Below are 20,331 nucleotides of genomic sequence, written 5' to 3' on the forward strand. Positions count from 1 at the left end.
ATGGAAATGTACCTTCTGCTGCTCTACAGCCCTATGCTTCCTCCATGGTCCCCTTAATTTCCAAAATTTCTAAAATTTCCTAAACCTGTCCTATTTCACCCCTAAAATTCCTGTTTCAGTAAGAAGACACTAAACTGAATTTCCCTACTCCCCAGGACACAAAAAGCCTCGAGGGGTCACCTTTCCCTGGGGAGAGGGTGGCCTTTATAGCTGTGACAGGAGAGGGCAGTGATGGGGATGTTGTCCAGAGAGTAGATTCTTGTGGTGGCGGAAGGCGCAATGGGCAAGGTCCTGACATCCCTTCTTCATTGGTGCCTTTATGTCCACAGGCATCTAGAAAGGACCTCTCAGGAAGAGCCCCTGGAGATCATTGTGGAAAGTCAGTTGCCACTAGAACATGCATATAATACCTGCTAGGAATGGCTTACATATGAGTTGGGGGTAGGTAAGGTATTTCAAGGTCCCTTCCAATGCTCTCATCCCATTAAACTTGAGTTCTTACATTTTACAGTAACAGAGCAGTCAGAACAGCACAGGACCTTGGGGCTAACATCACACTGCTCTCCCATCAGCAGGACTTTGTCAAATGCTTCCCATGTGGTCCCACCCACCAAGACATCCTGAGCATGATGACAGAGGCATAGAGGGATAGGCAGGCTCAGGTTACACATGGGTGGGTCCTGGCAAGTCGCCTGCTTGGCAACATATGTCCAAATATTTTTTCATGAAAATGGACAATGCTGTTAGGATTTCATGAGAACCTGTCTGGCCCATGTGTTCCTTAGGTATTGTGCTCTTAGTACATGTAGCCAACATGTAGTAATATTCTTTCTATTGGAAAATGTGCTTCAAGTTCTATCTTGGGACCTCAGGGGCCTACCACCAAGGCAGTGGTATAAACTGCTGGAGCATAAATAACTAAACTTTTTATTTCAAAGCTTTTACAAAAGAGCAAGAAAGGAAATATAACTGAGTCACAAGAGACAGAGATGAGGATGTGCTGGGCTCACAAGTAAATGTCCTTCATCTGGAATAGAAGGTCAGAGGAAAAGATAGCGAGCAACCAATATTCATAGGACACCAAGCAGCTCTTAAATCATTACCTCATTTAAACCTCACAACCAAGTTGAAAAAGGGAGAAAGAGGGAGATGGATAAAGAGATAGAGATAAAGAGATCCATGTTATTTTCATTTTATCCTGGAGGAAACCAAAACTCAAAGTAGTTGAGTAATCCCCACCCAAGCTAGAAAATGGTAGCACCAGAATTTGAAACTGTGTCCAACTCGCATTCTCTTAGAACACTCCAATAAGGCCATGCTGAAGGAGGTCCTAGGAGCCAGGGCTCAGCTGGAGTTGGGATGGTTTGAACAAATAGTTCCCCCAAGTGACCAGAACAGGCAGAGCTTCCTGGGAAGGGTCGAGGACAAACCTGGGGAACCAGACCAAGCCCCAGGTATTGGGTATTCCCAGGCCAGAAATGGGAAACAAAGGAAGTCAAGAGCCAGGCAGTTGCAGAAGCCAAACTGGGAGTGAAGAACAGGAGTCAAGGAAGGGGCAAACAAGAGGGTGTGGGGGAACGAGCATGTGCTGAGTGCTGCAGCCCCATACCTTCACCCAGGGCATGACAGCTCAGCCTGGCTTAAAGGCACCCATGTCAGGGTGCTCAGCTGTTGCCATGGGGCTAGGATGCTTGGGTCCTGGACCATCCTGATCCATCTCCAAATGTACTCCCACATCCTTTATCCCACTTTTCAAAATAATATCGAAAGGTGCACAGGTGTTTTATATTTTGCCTAGTAACCTTCCCATAAGGAAAGCTTCCAGTTTCCCCCTGGATTATTCATCCTAAAGCTCAGTTCTAATCCTGACATTCCCTTGGCTAAACTTTTTTCACAGGTTCTCCTTTGCAAAGCGTATAAATCCAAAGGAATGCTCCAATCCAACCCAATTATTGCTGCAGCTTGCACAGGCCTCATTCATTCCTAACTCTGAGCCTTTCCTCACAGTATTCCCTCTGCCTGGGGCCCTCTCTCCAATACTTGTTTGTTAAGTCAATGCCCCTCCACATCCACCTCCATGGCTCATCTTTCAAAACCCACCTCAGATGGTCACCTTCACCATGAAGCTTCTTCCCCAATGAGTTCCCAAAGCTCTTTAAAGCCATTAGAGACATGCAGATAATCACCTTCAACCATGCTGTATAAACATGCAGTTATGTGTCATCTCTTCTAGTAAGATCTCAACTCTTGGCTGGTAGGGTTGACAGAGAATCTCTCTCCCCCCCCCCCCCCCCCCCGCTCCCCCTTATCATATAAACAACACCTATCTGGTATTTTAAACATTTTAAAGTACTAATATAAAGACTGTCTCAATGTTCAAGTATCCCTGTTTGATAGCCAAGAAAACAGCTCCCTGACCCACAGTGATCCGAGGGCCCAAAGGCCCGAGCCCCACACTCTGCCTCCACCCTGCTGTGTGTTGGCTGAATGAGCACTGATTCCTAGCGGGGAGCTTTAGTGAGATATGCACTGCCCTCACAACTGTAGAGAAAGCATGCAGCGAGTCTCAGGTTTATACTGGGAACAGAGAACACCACTTTCCCCTGGCTGAGAGTGCAGAGGGAGCTGTGGGCTTTACCCTCATGTGTCTGGCCAGATATTATGAAAGACCACAAGGAGGAAACATGTGTTCATGGGCACTGTGGAAGCAGCGACAACAGCTGCTAAGTAAGTAACCCAGCCACAGACATCCTCCCTGCCCCTCTTCTTGGACTCGGCTTGGAGCCCAGGGCGCCCAGGCGAGCGAGGGTCACACCTTCTCCCTGAGTGGCAGCCCAGGCAGCTTACACCTGTAGCAGCTGGTGGAGAACCCGTGGGTGCACAGGACCAGAGCCAGAAAGGGCAAGCCTGTCCAGTGGTTTCTCAATGGCACTCACACAGCTTGTGCAAGGCCCTCTCTGTTCCCAGTCCAACCTCGAAAAGAGGGACTTTGGCCTAGTTAGCTATGGTCCCGCTCTCTTGAACAGGCTTTCATTTCACTCTTACGCATCACTAACCCCTATCTGAGGGGCTGTAAGTTCTGAGCAAGCCCCCTGTGTCCCCTGACAAACACCCACTCCCAGGGTGTTGAGAATGTTCCCGGTATTTGCTTCTGCATTTATATGCTACATACAACTGTGAGGTGGCACAGGACTCAGGCCTCTTGAAGAATTAAGAAAACTCATCAAAACCACAAGTTTAACAAAAAATAAAAACACGAATAGAAGGATCTAGTTAACTGGCTGGGAGAACTTTAGAGGACCTTTCAAATAGAAGAGATTTGAAGCTGAAATAACCGATACATTGGAAAGAGTGAAGAGGCAGTAGAAGGCAAGCACAGGGAACTATCCCTTGTGTGTACTTTTAGCCCCATTTTAAAGATGAGAAAAGTGAGACACTAAGATCACATGGCTAGTAGGTTGTAGAGCTGGTTATCAACCTGGGTGTCTGTCTTCACCTTCCAGACACAAGAAAGAGGAGACATAGAGCACAGGTTGTTGACAAAGGTTGAGTCAGAGATGGTAGAAAGAGAAAGGAGGAGACAGGAGAGTTTCTTTGAAGGGGACAATAGATCCTGGGGTTGCTGTTCTGAGGTACAAAGTAAAAATAGAGTATAATAATGTGATATCAATTATAATCATTACTATCTATATAACTTCTTAAAATGTACAAAATATTTTTATTTCGCAAAACAAAAATTCGTTTTAAATTCAAAGTAATATAAATTATATTTACACACCACACACACACACACACACACACACACACACACATATATTTATTTATTTAGATCATAATACAACCTAGAAAGAACCGAACTCAAAAATTCTGGCTCATTTTAAGGTTGCCAAAAAAAACCTGAATACTATTACAAACTCTCAAATTCAATGAGAATAATCATGTGAACAGGACCATGAATGTGCAGAACAGAGAAAGAGATGGGTAGTGGTCAGATCTTAAACACAGAACAGTGCACTCCCAGGACAAAACAGGCCTGGATCTGTTTAAAGTACCTTTGACCCCAACATGATAAAACCGGATGACCCAAAGGGTCTGCCCCAAAGGACCCTACCTTGCCAGATACTCCTAGCTTCCAGCTATCATAAACTGCAGCAAAATTCTAAGAATCTCAGAATATCTTCTCTTTCTTAAGAAAGAGCCAAGGCTGCCTAACCAATTTGGCTCAGTGGATAGAGCTTCGGCCTGCGGACTGAAAGGTCCCAGGTTCGATTCCGGTCAAGGGCATGTACCTTAGTTGAGGGCACATCCCCAGTGGGAGGTGTGCAGGAGGCAGCTGATCGATGTTTCTCTCTCATCAGTGTTTCTAACTCTCTATCCCTCTCCCTTCCTCTCTGTAAAAAATCAATAAAATATATATTTTTTAAAAAGCCAAGGAACACCTTTCTATTTACTAGATGGATGCTGTCTGATTCATGAATCGTTCAATAAAGCCAATAAGATCTTTACATTGGAAAGAAAAAAGAGCCAAATTTCTCCCCTTTCACCTCCCCATCATACTTCCACCCAGACCAGCTTTTAAACACAAGCAACTAAATATATTCTGGAAGTTCCAAACTGTCCATCACTGCCTTTGTTTTTGCAGGAACTGACCCCAAGGCACACATGAGTTTTAAACCGGCACAAAAATATAAGTACTCTCTGTAGCCCAAACAAAACTGAATTGAAATGATAGTCTTCTTTTCCTTTAAACCAAAGTGACTCACCAGATCTCTTGTGTCCACATCTAAGCCTGACTTTTAAAGAGAAGCCAACCAGGGCTAACATCTGCTCCTTTGCTAAGATGGACATCTTCAAATGTAAACTTCTAAACAAGTTCCAAGAAGTCCCCAGACACTTCGCTACCCACCCCACATTGTACAGAACAATACACAACTGCTCAGCATTTCAGAACTGTCTTCCCCTCTGGGTCTAACACACTAGATAAAGGCCCCCTCAGTGCACACTGCTCTCACTAATGAGGAGGGAATATTAGCCTGCACTGACCGACCACCTGGTCCAGGATGTGTGACCACAGGGAACATGCAACCAAGCTGGTGAGCCTCAGATGGAACCTACAAGACTCCTTTAATTAAATCAAGAAGGATGGCATAAACAATATAATATTATATAGCTTGCTAAGTGCAAGAGGGGAAAGCGAAAAGGAAGTTGGACTGAGACGACAGCCCCAAGGAACCACGAAGCCGGATTATTCCAAGAAGGAGAGACGAGAGAACTCAGGAGCGGTTTCTTTCCTGTGGTGGAGAGCCCAGTCCCTTAGCATGCCCAGGAGTCTAACCCACACAAAAGAAGAACTTGTATAAACCCAATGTAAAACCTAACCAGTTGCCCAGTGAATAAAATTTTCATAGCTTGGGTACCAGAGGAGGAAAGGCATATAAAACCTCAATGTTCTACTAAACATGCAAAAAATTACTCGGTGAATCTAAATATTATTTTATTTTAAAAAATGTTGTCCTCTGAGATGAACTAACTCAAACATACAGAAAATAATATAACAGATACCTAGGAGTTTAAAACAATATGGACATTTTGCTGTAGTTACCTCATTTCTTTTTTAAAACATGTTATTTGGATTTTTTTCCAACCTACAAAAATGTTACAAGAATACTACAATGCTATGCAACCATAAAAAAGAGGAAATCTGCCATTTGCGTAAACACAGATGGACGAGGAGGGCATTATGGTAAGTGAAACAAGGCAGACAGAGGAAAACTAACAGTGCATGATCTCACTTATATGTTTTAGCTAATAAAACAGAACTCTTAGAAACAGGGAACAGATTGGTGGCTGCCAGAGGTGGGAGGTGGAGGGTGAAGGAATGATTGAAGGTGGTCAAAAGTCACAAACTTCCAGTTCTAAGAAAAGTAAGTCGTGGGGATGTAAGGTACAGCATGGTGACTGTAAGTTAACAACAATAGGTTGTATATTTGAAAGCTACTAAGAGAGTAGATCTTAAAAGTTCTCATCACACACACAAAAATTATAACCATACTAGAGGCCCGGTGCACAAAATTCGGGGGGAGGAGGGGTCCCCTCAGCCCAGCCTGCATCCTCTCCAATCCGGGATTCCTCTCACAATCCTGGACCGCTGGCTCCTAATCACTCACCTGCCTGCCTGCCTGGTCGCCCCTAACTGCCACCCCCTGCCGACCTGATTGCCCCTCACTGCCTCTGCATGCTGGCCTGATTGCCCATAACTGCCCCCCGCCTCCCGCTGGCCTGGTTGCCCCCAACTGCCCCCTCACTGTCAGCCTGGTCGCTCCTAACTGCCCCCCCAGCCTGGTTGCCCCCAACTACCCCCCTCTGAGGCCTGGTCACCCCCAACTGCCACCCCCGCCGGCCTAGTCACCCCTCACTGCCCCCCCTGCCAGCCTAATCGCCCCCAACTGCCCCCCCTGCCGGCCTGGTTGCCCCCAACTGCACCCCCCCAGCCGGCCTGGTCGCCCCCAACTGCCCCCCTGCTGGCCTGGTTGCCCCCAACTGCACCCCCCCACCGGCCTGGTCGCCCCCAATTGCCCCCCTTGCTGGCCTGGTCGCCCCCAACAGCCCCCCCTGCTGGCCTGGTCACCCCCAACTGCCCCCCCCTTTCCAGCCTGGTCGCCCCTCATGGCCCCCCCGCCAATCTGGTCACCCCATGCAGCCTGCTGTTCAGTCGTTTGGTCATCCCTCACTAACGCCCCCTGCCAGCCTGGTCGCCCCAGGCAGCCTGCTGATCAGTCATTTGGTCGTCCCTCACTAACCCTCCTGCTGGCCTGGTCGCCCCACGCAGCCTGCTTGTTCAGTTGTTTGGTTGTCCTTCAGGCTGGTCCTTGCCTGCACCTCGGGCCGGCCCTGTGTGGCTGGGCAGCTGCCATATCCGAGGCTTGCCTGCGCCTTGGGCTGGCCCTGGGCGGCTGGGGGGCTGAGGGGACTGGGGAACTCCGGAGGCAGGCGCGCGGAGAGGCCAGACCCGCCTGGGGGCGGGCCCAGCTGTGTCACACGCCTGCCACCCCAGTGGGGCTGAGGGGACTCGGTGCCACCATCTTTGAGGGCGTGGCAGTCAATCAGCATATTCCTTCCTTATTGGCTGTGGGTGCCGCCATCTTTGTGAGTGCATGACGGTCAATTAGCATATTTCCTCTTTATTAGATAGGATAAGGTGATGGATGTTAACTAAAGTTATAGTGGCAATCATTTCACAATTAATACATATGTCAAATCATTATGCTCTACACCTTAAACTTACACAATGTTATATGTCAATTGTATCTCAATAAAACGGAAAAAATAAATAAAAGTTGTAAACCTGCATAAAACACAGTATCTTTAAAAAAGACTATTTCAATAAAATGCCATACACTCTGGAATTTAGATTCAACCACTATCAACCTTCTGCCACGTGTCCTCTCTCTATGCATATGCGTATGTACTATACGCATTCTTTTCTTTTTATGAACCACTTGAGAGTAAGTTGCAAAGATCATAACCCTTAACTCTCAGAGTGTGTATGTATTTCTAAGAACAAGACATTCTCTTCTATAACCCAATGCAATCACAAAATTAGAGAAATCTGATACAATATTGCAATCTATATTCAGATTTCCCCCACTATCTTTTGAAGCAACTATTTTTCCCCCTTCCAACCAGAATCCAAGCCTGTGCCATCCTCCACAGTTCGGTGCCATGTCTCTTTGGTCCCCTTATTCTGGACGGGTTCCAGCTTTTCTGTCATTCTCCACGGGCCCCATGCTGGTGTCGGTCTGATTGTCTCTCTATGCTCCAGTCCAGGTTCCACACTTCTACAGGAATCCCAGGGGAGGGTGTGGGTCCTCCACAGGACACCTGGAGCCCCCATCGCCAAGACTGGTGATGTCACCTATGATGACCACTTGGTTACGGTGCTGCCTGCCAGGTCTCTGCTGTAAAATGCGCCTTTTCCCTGTGAAATAAGTGGTCTACGGGGAGACCCTCTGAGACTGTGTAACTATTCTGTCCCCCAACAAACTCTCACTCAGCAGGGAATCAAATACTTCAACTGTGGTTACAAAATGAAGATTTTTCCAACTTTATCCTTCCCTCTACATTTATTAGTTGCCATCCTATATAATGAAAGCCTAATATGCAAATCGACCGAACGGCGGAATGACCGGTCGCTATGATGTGCACTGACCACCAGGGGGCAGACACTCAATTCAAGAGCTGCCCCCAAACCACAGGCCCCAGGCCAGCCAAGGCGGGTGCCAGTGGGGGCTCCCTACCCGATTGCCTCACCGGTTACCCCATAGAGGGAGGCAACCAGCAGCAGTGATGGGGAGGCGGGGGGGAGGGGGGGCGGCAAGCAGGCGGTGCTAGGCCGGCCAAGGCCAGTGCCAGTGGGAGTCCCCCAATCACCCCATAGATCGGCCCTGATCACCTGCCAGGCCTAGAGACCCTACCCATGTATGCACCGGGCCTCTAGTCCTATTTAATAAAGAGGGAATATGCTAATAGACCCTCACGCCATCACAAAGTTGGCGGTGCCCACAGCCAAAAAGAAGGGAATATGCTAATTGACTGCCCCGCTCTCAAAGAGGGTGGTGCCCACGGCCACTAAGGAGAGAATATGCTAATTGACTGCCATGCCCTCAAAGATGGTGGTGCCCACAGCAACAAGATGGCAGCGCCCATCCCCTCATCCCTGCCGGGGTGGCAGGCGTGCGGCAAGTCTGGGCCTGCCCCCCGGTGGGCCTGGCCGTTCCGTGTACCTGCCTCCAGAGTCCCCCAGTCCCCTCAGCCCCCCTGCCACAAGGGCCGGCCTGAGGCGGAGGCAAGCCTCGGATGGCGGCTGCCCAGCTGATGCCCAAGGTGCAGGCAAACCTCAGATATCCGCTGCCCAGCTGCCCAGGGCCTAGCCCGAGGTGCAGGCAAGCCTCGGATGGCATTGCCCAGCCGCCCAGGGCCGCCCGAGGCTCAGATAACCAGGGCCGGCCGAGGTGTAATGGGGTGTTGCCTTCCCCTGATCACCAGGTTGCCTCCTGCCCCTAAGGGCTCCCAGACTGTGAGAGGGGGCAGGCCAGGCTGAGGGACCCCCCACCCCCGCCAGTGCATGAATTTTCATGCACCGGGCCTCTAGTTTTACTATAAGGCGAAACTTCCCTTCCCCTGCAATTGTTTTTTAGTATCAATATGGACTCTTGGTCTCTTGTTTATCATTTTCAATATGTTATAATCCATTGCTATTGTGCATCTAGATGCTCATACTGTGTCAAAGTACCTCCTGTGTCCTTCTGATAGGCCCTTCTCATCCATACTTCCTGGCACAAGATGTTCTGGGCTTCTCTTGTAGTCTCCCTGCCCCAGCCCTACCATTCGCCATTTCTCCAAGGAGCCCTCAGTTCCTTTTAGTGGGTAATAAAAGTTTAAAACCAAGATGCTAGATGCACTCATGACTACGGCTCCCAGGCCCTTTTAGAAGACACAGCTAGGAAATCGGTGTATGTGTATGTGTGTTTATACTGAAATTTTAATTCCAATCCAACACTACTGGGTCCTTGCTGTTCCTATTCCATGTTTGTATCATCCTTCTTTTACAGTGAGAACCCCAGCTCCCAACTGTATCATAGTTACTCACTTGCTCAATCCTAAAATCCACACAAAATAATTTCAGAATTTTAAAAGCAAAGACATCTTCTGATTTTCACTTTAAAAGGTTTACATTGGCTTCTTCTCTGAGGAAACAGCAAATGGCAGATAGCACGGTGCTGTGGAAGGGCGCCTGGCCCCTGGTCCCAGAATGGGAGGCCGCAGCAGCTTCCATGGAGAATTTAGCAGCACACAGGGCTGAAGTCGAGGCTGGGGTTGGGGCCAGGGCCGAGGCCGCAGAGCTCGCAGAGGCAAGGTTGAGCTCAAGGAGTGGACCCCTGTCACCAAGCTAGGCTGCCTGGTCAAGGCATGAAGATCGAGTCCCTAGAGGAGATCTACCCCTTCTCCCTGCCCATCAAGGAATCTGAGGTCACTGACCTTTTTCCTGGCACCCCTCAAGGACAAGGTTTTGAAGATTATGCTGGTGCAAAAGCAGACATACGCTGGCAAGAGGGTGCTGGCAAGAGGACCTGGTTCAAGGCATTTGTTACCACTGGATACAATGGACATGTTGTCTGGGTGTTAAGTGCTCAAAGGGAGCAGCCACTGCCATCTGTGGGGCCACCATCCTGGCCAAGCTCTCTACTGTCCTATGCAGCGAGGCTACATAGATCAACAAGATCAACAAGCCCCACACCATCCCTTGCAAGGTGACCAGCTGCTGTGGCTCTGTGCTCGTGCACCTCATCCCCACCATAGGGGACTGGCATCGTCTCAGCCCCTGTGCCCAAGGTGCTGCTGCTGATGGCTGGTATCCAGGACTGCTACACCTGGGCCAGAGGCAATACTGCCACCCTAGGCAACTTTGTCAAGGCCACCTTTGATGCCTTCAAGGCCTCCAGTCATCTCACCTGTGACCTCTGGAAAGAGACCGTGTTCACCAAGTCTCCCTCTCAGGAATTCACTGACCATCTCGTAAAGACCCCACCAGAGGTTCTGCGCAGAGGACCCAGGCTCCGGCTGTGGCCACCACATAATTTTATACCAGAGAAAGAAATAAAGTGGATTTAGCCTGTTAATAAAATAAAATAAATAAGAGGTTCATATTGGATGTTATGTCAATAACCGGCCCTTTGGGTTAAGAATAGAAGCAGAGACCAGTTAGGAACCTTTTGTACTTGTCTAGGTGAGGGATAGTGTGAAGAAACAGTCACAGCACATATCTGTCTGAGGTTTCTTCCATCACCTCTAGGTCCTAGCTGGGTCCAGGCCAAAGACTCTGGTTCCATGAAATGAAGATTAATGCAAAAGGTCAGATGTAAGGTAGAAAGGAAATCAACACAAATTACTATAATGCTATTTATGTGGGTTATTTTTTTTTTATGTAGTGTTCTGGAGAATCACTAAAATTAACAAAATTTATGGATATTATAGGATTAGGGCCTATCACTCAAAATCTCTGAAGATTTTTATTAATTAAAAAATTTTAATGTGGACATTATTACAGGTGTCCCCTCCCCCTTCTGCAGATTTTGAACCTAGAACACTAACCAAACAGCAACAATCCTGATGAAAATATCCTAGTGGGATAAAGGGGTATGGTAAGTTGGAGCTGCTGTGTAAGGCACACAAACAATAAAAAATAAAAAAATGCACAAAGATCAGAGAGCACTTCCGAAACAGGGCACGTGACCAAACAGAGACAAGAGGAAGAGCCTGGGGTGAAGGGGCACTGTGTGCCTGCCACACTCCTCTGCAGCTTGCTTCATCCAGATCCTCTAACTTGGTGACACAAATCATTCACATGCTGGGGGAAAAAAAGGCATACGAGCATCTGTGACTCCCACATTATCCTGGTATTCCCCTATGTCAGGGGTGGAGAACCTCTTTTCTGCCAAGGGCCATTTAGATATTTATAACATAATTTGTGAGCCATACAACATTATCAACTTAAAAATTAGCCTGCTATATTTGGTCAAACATTTAATGAACTCATCCCTAATGCCTTGGCAGGGCCTGACCAAATGATTTCACGGGTCTTATACGGCCCCAGGGCCAGACATTCCCCATCCCTACCCTATGTGCTGATAACAGAAGCTACTTCCCATCACCGAATCACCTGCTGAAGGAGAACACATGTCATTTACTAACTACTAAGACTGGATAGGAATTAGTTAGATGCTTTCACTCAATCCACTAAAAGAACCCGTGCACTAGTCATCATATTTAGCCCCATTTGTCAGATGAGGAAATAGAGGTTCAGAGAGATTAACTTCCAAAGTCGGACAGATAACATTTTGTATAGGTGCGATACAATATCACGAGTGTGGCCCTACTCTTTCCCCAATGTGATGATTCCCTGGGAATGAGTGACCAGTGCATGGGGCAGGGTGGAGTGGAGAAGGACAGGCACTGTGGAATGCAAGGCCTGTCAGTAACACATGAAGCAGCAGGAGAGGACCAGCCTCAATCTCCACAGAAGCCTGGTCCTGAGCTCTAGACCCAAAGTTCACGTTCATACAAGTGTCATCAAAAACCACAGAGCCAACAAGAGCAGCCCCATGTGGTCCATGGCTGGTGTGTGAAGGCCTAACCCAGAGCACCCAGTGCTGCTTTGTGTGGAGGAAGAGAGACTGTTGGCAGGGTGGCCGGGACTGCAGGCATGGAGTTAATTCACCCAGTAGGGGCGGAGGCTGGACCCATGAAGAAAAGGACCAGAAAGAATAAATTACATCATCAAAAATGTCACAGCAGGAATCTGACATGTGAGAGCCGGGAAACAGGTCCTTGTGGCAACTCCAGACTGGTCCCACTTCCACCACTGGTCTTAGTTTCTGCATTGAAAGAGGGCAGGGGGAAGCTGGGCACCATCCCAAAATGAACATGAGATATTGGATGTTGCCCCAGGCAAAGGGGGAGGGAGACAGCTTAAGAAAAAAAAATTAAAGGAACAGATCATCTAATGCCCAGAGGCAACTTAATAGACATGTTTAAGTATAAAAATGCTTAGAAAAAATTACTGTCCAGGTGATCTTCGCTGACACAGAAGCTTAATCTGTGTGAAAAAATATATAAAAATCCAGTTAGATATGGGGAAGGAATTTTAGCCTAATGGAAAAAAATTAGGTAAATCTATAAACAGAGGCTCTGGAATTTTTATTCCTGAATATTGTTTTTAAAAGAACCCATTATAGCCAATAGGCATTGAGTTTTCCCTTTCACTTGCTAGCAAGTTACTTAGCCTCTTTGAACCTAATTTTCTCATTTGTAAAACTTCACAGAATTCCTATAAGGATTAAAAGAAATGTTGGCCACAGTGTCAGCACACAGTAAGAACTCAATCAGAGGGAGGATCCAAGATGGCAGCGTAGGTAAACACCTAAACTGCTGCCTCACACAACAATTTCAAAACTACAACTAAAAGACAAAACATCTATCACCCAGAACCATGGGAAAGCTGGCTGAGTGGAAGTTCTACAACTAGAAGGAAAGAGAAAAGAGCATTGAGACATGCACAAGTGCTGAAAAGCTGAGGTACGGAGGCGCACGATCCGGGCTGGCGGCAGGCGTTGCTTTTTTCAACCCGAAGGGAGACAAGCCCCCGATTACTCTGAACTCTAGTTTCTGGGGAGACGCGGGGGACCCAAACTCCTACGGGGAGAAGCTGGACTGTCTGCCATCGGGTTGGAAAGTGAGGGTGGCTTGCTTGCAGAGCTGCGTGCAGGAATAATTGTTTACTGCGCTGGGGCGTGGGATGTGGTCGGAGATGCAGAGCCGGCTAACTGGTAGCCATCGCTGTTTGCCACACCCTAGCCTAGTGACACCCTGAGACCCCACCCTGCACAACCTACAAACCCGCCCAAGCTCTAAGCAGCAGCTTTAGCATATGAATGGCCTGCCCTATCGCAGCAGCTTAACCTAGCAAACTTGCAGCCCAGGTCAGACAGCTCCAAAACCTCCAAACCCCAAGCAAAGAGGAGAAAACTGTAGTTCTCGCTGTAGCTCCTGCTGGATGGCCTCAGACAGTAGCTGACCTGCACCCCATTGGAGATGAAGCCAGTGTACCTAGTGGTCAGTGTGAGACACCAGATTTCAACTCCTCACATCCATAAGTGACACATTCAAGAGGCAGACTCAGTGAGCACCAAAGCCCCACAGAAACAAGTCCTGCACCATAAGCGTGTCTCCAGCGCAGCAGTTCTTCCATTATAGACACAGCGGGTCCTCACAGCCAATTGGCCTGGAGGTCAATTCCTCCCAGTGCACCAACAGCAATCAAGGCTTAACTACACCAAGACTTTGCACTCAGCCCACAAAGGGGTGTACAAGAGCGTCCACCTCAGGTGATTGGGGAGGCTGAGCTACTGGCCCCTATAGGTCACCTACCACACAAAGCCACTCCATCAACACAGGGAAGCAGCCAAAATGCAGAGACAAAGAAACATGTCACGAATGAAAAAAATGGAGGAAAGCAAACTACTGGATGACATAGAGTTCAGAACCACATTTATAAGGTTACTCAAGAATCTTCTAAAAACCTCTGAGGAACTTAGTGAGACCTTTAAGGATCTGAATGAGAATGCCAAAAAAAAATGGAAAAGGACCAGTCAGAAATTAAGCATACACTGTCTAAAATAAAGAATATACAGAAACTCAACTGTAGATCAACGTACCCCAAGAATCAAACCAAAGATCTGAAATATGAGGAAACAAAAAGCACCCAACCAGAAAAACAAAAAGAAAAAAGAATCCAAAAATATGAAGATAGTGTAAGGAGCCTCTGGGACAACTTTAAGCGTACCAACATCCGAATTTTTGGGGTGCCAGATGAAGAGAGAGAGCAAAATATTGAAAACCTATTAGAAGAAATAATGACAGAAAACTTTCCCTACCTGGTGAAAGAAATAGACTTACAAGTTCAGGAAGCACACAGAACCCCATACAAGAGGAATCCAAAGAGGACCACACCAAGACACATCATAATTAAAATGCCAAGGGCAAAAGACAAAGAGAGAATCTTGAAAGCAGCAAGAGAAAAACGGTTAGTTACCTACAAGGGAGTACCCATATAACTGTCAGCTGATTTCTCGGCAGAAACTATGCAGGCCAGAAGGGAGTGGCAAGAAATATTCAAAGTGATGAACAGCAAGAACCTACAACCAAGATTACTCTACCCAGCAAAGCTATCATTCAGAATTGAAGGTCAGATAAAGAGCTTCACAGACAAGAAAAAGCTAAAGGAGTTCATCACCACCAAACCAGGATCACATGAAATGCTGAAGGGTATTCTTTAAGAAGAGGAAGAAGAAGAAAAAGGTAAAGATAAAAATTATGAACAACAAAATGACATCAAATACATACCTACCAACAAGTGAATCTAAAAACCAATAAAAAATCTGAAGAACAGAATGGACTGGTGAATATAATAGAATCAGGGACATAGAAAGGGGGTGGACTGACAATTCTCAGGGGGAAGGGGGTGTGAGGGGTGCGGGAAGAGATTGGACAAAAATCTTACACCTATGGATGAAGACAGTGGCAGGGGGGTAAGGGCATGGGGTGGGGTGGGGAATCAGGTGGAGGGGAGCTATGGGGGAAAAAAAAAGAGGAACACCTGTAATAATCTGAACAATAAAGATTTATTTTAAAAAAACTCAATCAGTGGTAGCTATTATTTTTTTATTAATTAATGAATTAAAAAACTTTTTTTATTGATTTCAGAGAGGAAGGGAGAGAGAGAGAGGGATAGAAACATCAATGAAGAGAGAGAATCATCGATCGACTGCCTCCTGCATGCCCCCTACTGGGGAACAAGCCTGCAACCGGGGCATGTGCCCTTGACAGGAATCGAACCCGGGACCCTTCAGTCTGCAGGCCAACGCTCTATCCACTGAGCCAAACCAGCGAGGACAGTGGTAGCTATTATTTTTATTTCTATGTGACAGATACCATGATGAGCATTGGAGGTACAAAGATATAGGGTTCCTTTGTCAAATCCTGTATTATTTTCTTTCTTTTTAAAAAATTCTCACCTGATGATATGTTTCCATTGATGTTAGAGAAAGAAGGGAGGGAAAAAGGGAGAGAGGGAGAAAGAGAGAGAGAGAGAGAGAGAAACATCAATGTGAAAAAGAAACATCTACTCGTTGCCGCCCCCACACAACCCAACTGGGAATCAAACCTGCAACTTGGGTATGTACCCTGACTGGGAATTGAACCTATGACCTTTCGGTGTAAGGACGACAATCCAACCAACTGAGCCACATGAGACAGGGCTCCCGTATTATTTTCTTAGTGCACTTATAATTATTCCAATTTCACCTGCACTTACTGGTTTACTTGTCTTATCTTCTACAACTCTTGAACATATAGCGGGCCTTGGATAACTAGGATCTTAGATTCAGTGGGGCCACAGCCTGAAACTACTTTGTTAAGTCCTTTTGTATCATCTCTCCCTCAAAGATGCCTTTTGTGACCAAAAAGGGGCCACATGCTAAAGCCGACAAACTCAGGAGAGGCCTGAACGGTGGGTGTTACAAACACAGAGACTGAAGTAACCACATAGGATGGTCTCAACATAAAAATTCCCAACTAAATGCCAGAAATGGCAGGTAGTCACGACATAGGCCAGTATCTTCCTTGACAAATGTCAATCTTTATCTTAATTGAGCATGTCTACCTATTGTCTTTTTGCATTTAAGATAATATTCCTTTGAAATGTCAGAGTAATCTCCTTCTCCAGATCCCAAAGGCACAGTCTCCCCACGAGAGCGGGAGACCACAAAACCCTTCCTTGTTATCTTACTGCCCAAATACCATCTCTGTACTGTAAATATTAATCATTAACTATCCCGTACTCACCAGTATCAAAGAAGTATGTTTTTGCATTTTACTTTTTATCCAGTCTCAGAGATTTTCCCTCTTTGCTTTCTCTCGTTTCCCTAATACTAGTATATCACCAATGGATTTCATGTATCCCCCCTTACCTCTCCTCCTTTGATTAAAATGTATAAAATAAGCTGTAAAACTGCCATTCTCGGGAGCATTTTCTCATTCAATTGAGATTTTGCCTCTCAGCAACTGTCATCATTTTGGCTCAAATAAACTCTTATAAGACTTTTTCTTAGGCTGGACGTTCTTTCTTTGACACTTTCAACAGCTAGTTTTTGTAGTTCCTGCAACAAAGAAACCTATTTTGTAAGAGGAGGCCTTGAGCATCTAAATTCAGTACTGAATCAATGATGAGTGACTCCAACAAAATGAAAAGAACTTCAAATGACTGTTACCATTATTTAGACTGGTCATGCAAACACAAAGAAATTCTAAAGAGACCATCAGGGTTTCACGTGACAAATGCAAAACCTCAAAAAAGAGGCATCCACGTTCATCAGAGATGGTATTTAAGGCCACAGGGCCACTGTGCCAGCAGCTTAGCAGAAGGACCCAAGGACCCTGCCTTCCCAAGAACTCTGTTTTTTTGTCTCTATTATGGTACCAAAAAAGCAGAGATGTCCTCCCTAACGCATTCAGAACTCAGTGTGTTGAACTCAACCCCAACAGCATTCACTGGGTACCTCCTATGTACATGGTACCTCGCGGGAAATGGGGGATTCAAGAGAAAGAAGGCAGGGTCCCTGTCCTCCGAGAGCTTACAGTCCAGGGGAAGCCAAGAAATGAATCACTAATGTTATGGACAAAAAAATTATCTGGGGGGTAATGGCTGAGCCATGGTGGATGTTCATACTCAAAGGGAGGAAAAAACCCAGGATGGGCAAACAGAACAAATAAAGGCTTGGAACTTTAGAGTGACAGCACGTTATGAAGGGAGCAGACTTCGTGCCTGGAACAGAGTCCAGCTAGGGATCAGATAAAGGACACCCTGGGACAACATGCTGGGAAGTCCAGACTGGATTCTATAATAATACCAAGGACAGCCTGGCAGGGCAGGGCGGGGGGGTGGGGGGGTGGTTGGGGAGCTGCAGTTTAATGTCAGACTGCAATGCTGAACTGGGGGCCGGGCTGGCCATGACTCTAACAGACCAGGCACCCCCTCCAGGGTGGGGTGAGAAGGCAGAGCACAGGGGACCTTCAGGGCAGTGAAAATACTCTGATACCATAATGATGGATACATGTCATTATACTTTTCTCCAAACCCACAGAATGTAGGACTCTGGCGGGGGATGTTGATCATGGAGAAGGCATGCATGTGTGGGGGCAAGGATTACATGGCAAATCTATGTAGCTTCCCCTCAATTTTGCTATGAACCTAAAACTGCTCTAAAAAAGTCTTACACACACACACACACACACACACACACACACAGAGTAGCTGTTAATGTTGGTCCTAAGGAGTGGGGCGGGCGGGGGAGGCATTAGGAAGGACTGCCTAAGTGCAGAGGTAAGTAGCAACATTTCCCTCAGGTCCAACCCCTCCGCTGTTCACCTCCAGGGCCCAGGTCAGCCCCCCAGAGCAGCTTTGCTCAGCCCCTCAACAGACAGGGCTTCCTGCTCTGCCATGTGATGAGAGCCAACTGTGACACCCACCCAGGACGTGGCTCCCACACTGGACCTGGCTCATTCCCGCCAGACACAGCCTTTTTCCTCAGTGTCCACTGTGCCAGGCCAGGCTTCAGCAGGGTCCATGGAGCCCCAGGGCAGAGCTGCTGAATGTGACCAGCTCGGGTCCTTCCCAAGTCAGCCCGAGCATTCTGGGACAGACGGGAAGTATTTCATCAAAGTTTATCAGGAGCTGTTGTGGGGATGCATCAGGCATGATGCATCAGGCATCCCCACAACAGCTCCTGATAAACTTTGATGAAATACTTGCCCCATATGAAGTACCATGGTGGAGACCAAGATATATATGACAGTCCTGTCCTCAAAGTGTACAGTTAGTAAGCCTGAAATTAACTGCAATAACCCCTAACTAATCTCCCCACATCTCCAATCCATTGTCCAAGTATCTGGGGTGAGATTTTAAAATGCCTATCTGATTATGTCACTTATAGCCAAAAGCCCTCTGCTCTGGATAAATTCTAAAATCCAAATCCCACAGGGCCCTCCATGATCGGATCCCTGCCCATCTGTCCAATCTCTGTATACCAAACATGTCAAACTCAAAGGCTAACACAGGCTAAATCAGCCGTGGGCAAACTACGGCCCGCGGGCCGGATCCGGCCCGTTCAGCTGTTCTATCCAGCCCGCGGAGCTGAAAGAGTGGAGGGTTCTCTTGCTCTCCCCTCCGCTCCTTTACTTTGAATTTATATTAGTTCACACAAACACTCCATCCATGCTTTTGTTCCGGCCCTCCGGTCCAGTTTAAGAACCCATTGTGGCCCTCGAGTCAAAAAGTTTGCCCACCCCTGGGCTAAATACACGAGGCATGCGGCCCGCGGGCCACAAGTTTGACATACTTGCTTTATACCATTCACTCTTCCCCCTGTCCAACAGGTTCCAGTAACACCAATCCTGTTCTATTTCTCCAAGAAACCACATCCGAGGCTTCACGAATGCTAATGGATAACTCGGCCCAAGTGTTGCTTCCTCAGAAAGCCACCCCAGCGCCTCTGACTAGACAAGCCTCCCTGCCATGGTGCTTGTTCCAAAGCACTTACAGACAGAACTCTGCAATATTGGGAATCCATCTCTCCTGCCAGGGTGCAAGCTCCCAGGACCATGTCCGCCTTCCTCACTGATGGGGCCTGGTGCACAGCATAGCGCTCACTGAGCAAGTGCCAAATGAATGAGAACAGGAGTGAATGGAGACCAAAGGTGAACAAGAGTAATCACAGTAAGATGGGGCATGAAGCGTTCTACCAGAATGCAGGGTACTGGAGAGCATCTAATAACTAATTTTAGTCCAGTGTCCGCATGTTACAAGGGATGAAACTGATTCTAAGGTGAGATGCCTTCTGGTCACACATGCTCCACACAGCTGTTCCACACTATTAATAGTGCATTAGAGTGTTCCTTTAATTCTTCCAAGTGCATCGTTTTTCTGTTCTGGTTTTCATTTCAATGTGTGCAACAAAGAAAACACACTAATAACATGAAAGATTAGGGTGTTTAGAGACTTAAAAGGAATAAAGCCTTAAGAAGAGTGTCAAGACCACCAGCCCCTGGACGCTCCTCCCTCTAAGGGGCACTGGGAGAGGAAGGGAGGCAAGTCACAGTCACTATCACCCAGACTCAACCTGGCTGAGCCTCCAAGTGCCCATGGGAAGAACTCCTGAATCTGAGTGAGGCTGGAGAGAAGCCTGAGGTCTCTGTCACAGCTTGGGTGGCTGCTCACAATATTCCTTCAGACTGTGGAAGCTCAGTGCATGCTAGTTTCAGAGTCACCAACATGTATTGGCTACGGACCATGTGTCAGGTCCATTTCCATATATTATCCCACTTAATAGGTATCATTACCTGTTTGCAAAAGAAAACCTAGTGCTGTCAGAGAGGAGAGGTGAAACTCAGCAAGCCCGGGTAGAGATGAGCAAGAACTCTCTGAAAAGTAAACTTTCCACTGGAGCAACCATGCTTTTTGAAAGCTTTGACAACCCTTACATTCCATCATGAGATGTGAAGCAGATGTTAACATTTATTTATTTATTTATCTATTTATTTAATATATATTTTTATTGATTTCAGAGAGGGAGGGAGAAGGAGAAAGAGAAACATAAATGATAAGAGAATCATTGATCGGCTGCCTCCTGAACACCCAACACGGGATGGAGCCCACAA

The 20,331-nt window shown here is 47.0% G+C and overlaps 1 protein-coding gene and 1 pseudogene across 2 annotated transcripts in view; one reads left to right on the forward strand and one right to left on the reverse strand.

Annotated features, from left to right (window-relative positions):
* PANX1 (pannexin 1) overlaps nt 1–20,331 on the reverse strand; it is a 54,800-nt gene that overhangs the window by 22,755 nt on the left and 11,714 nt on the right. The window lies entirely within an intron of this gene.
* On the forward strand, nt 280–10,637 carry LOC308257740 (small ribosomal subunit protein uS5-like; annotated as a pseudogene). The gene is made up of 3 exons: nt 280–379; nt 1,299–1,454; nt 9,870–10,637. The product of its transcript is annotated as a small ribosomal subunit protein uS5-like (transcript).

Source organism: Plecotus auritus, assembly GCF_963455305.1.
Source record: "Plecotus auritus genome assembly, chromosome: 9".
NCBI classification, from domain to species: domain Eukaryota; kingdom Metazoa; phylum Chordata; class Mammalia; order Chiroptera; family Vespertilionidae; genus Plecotus; species Plecotus auritus.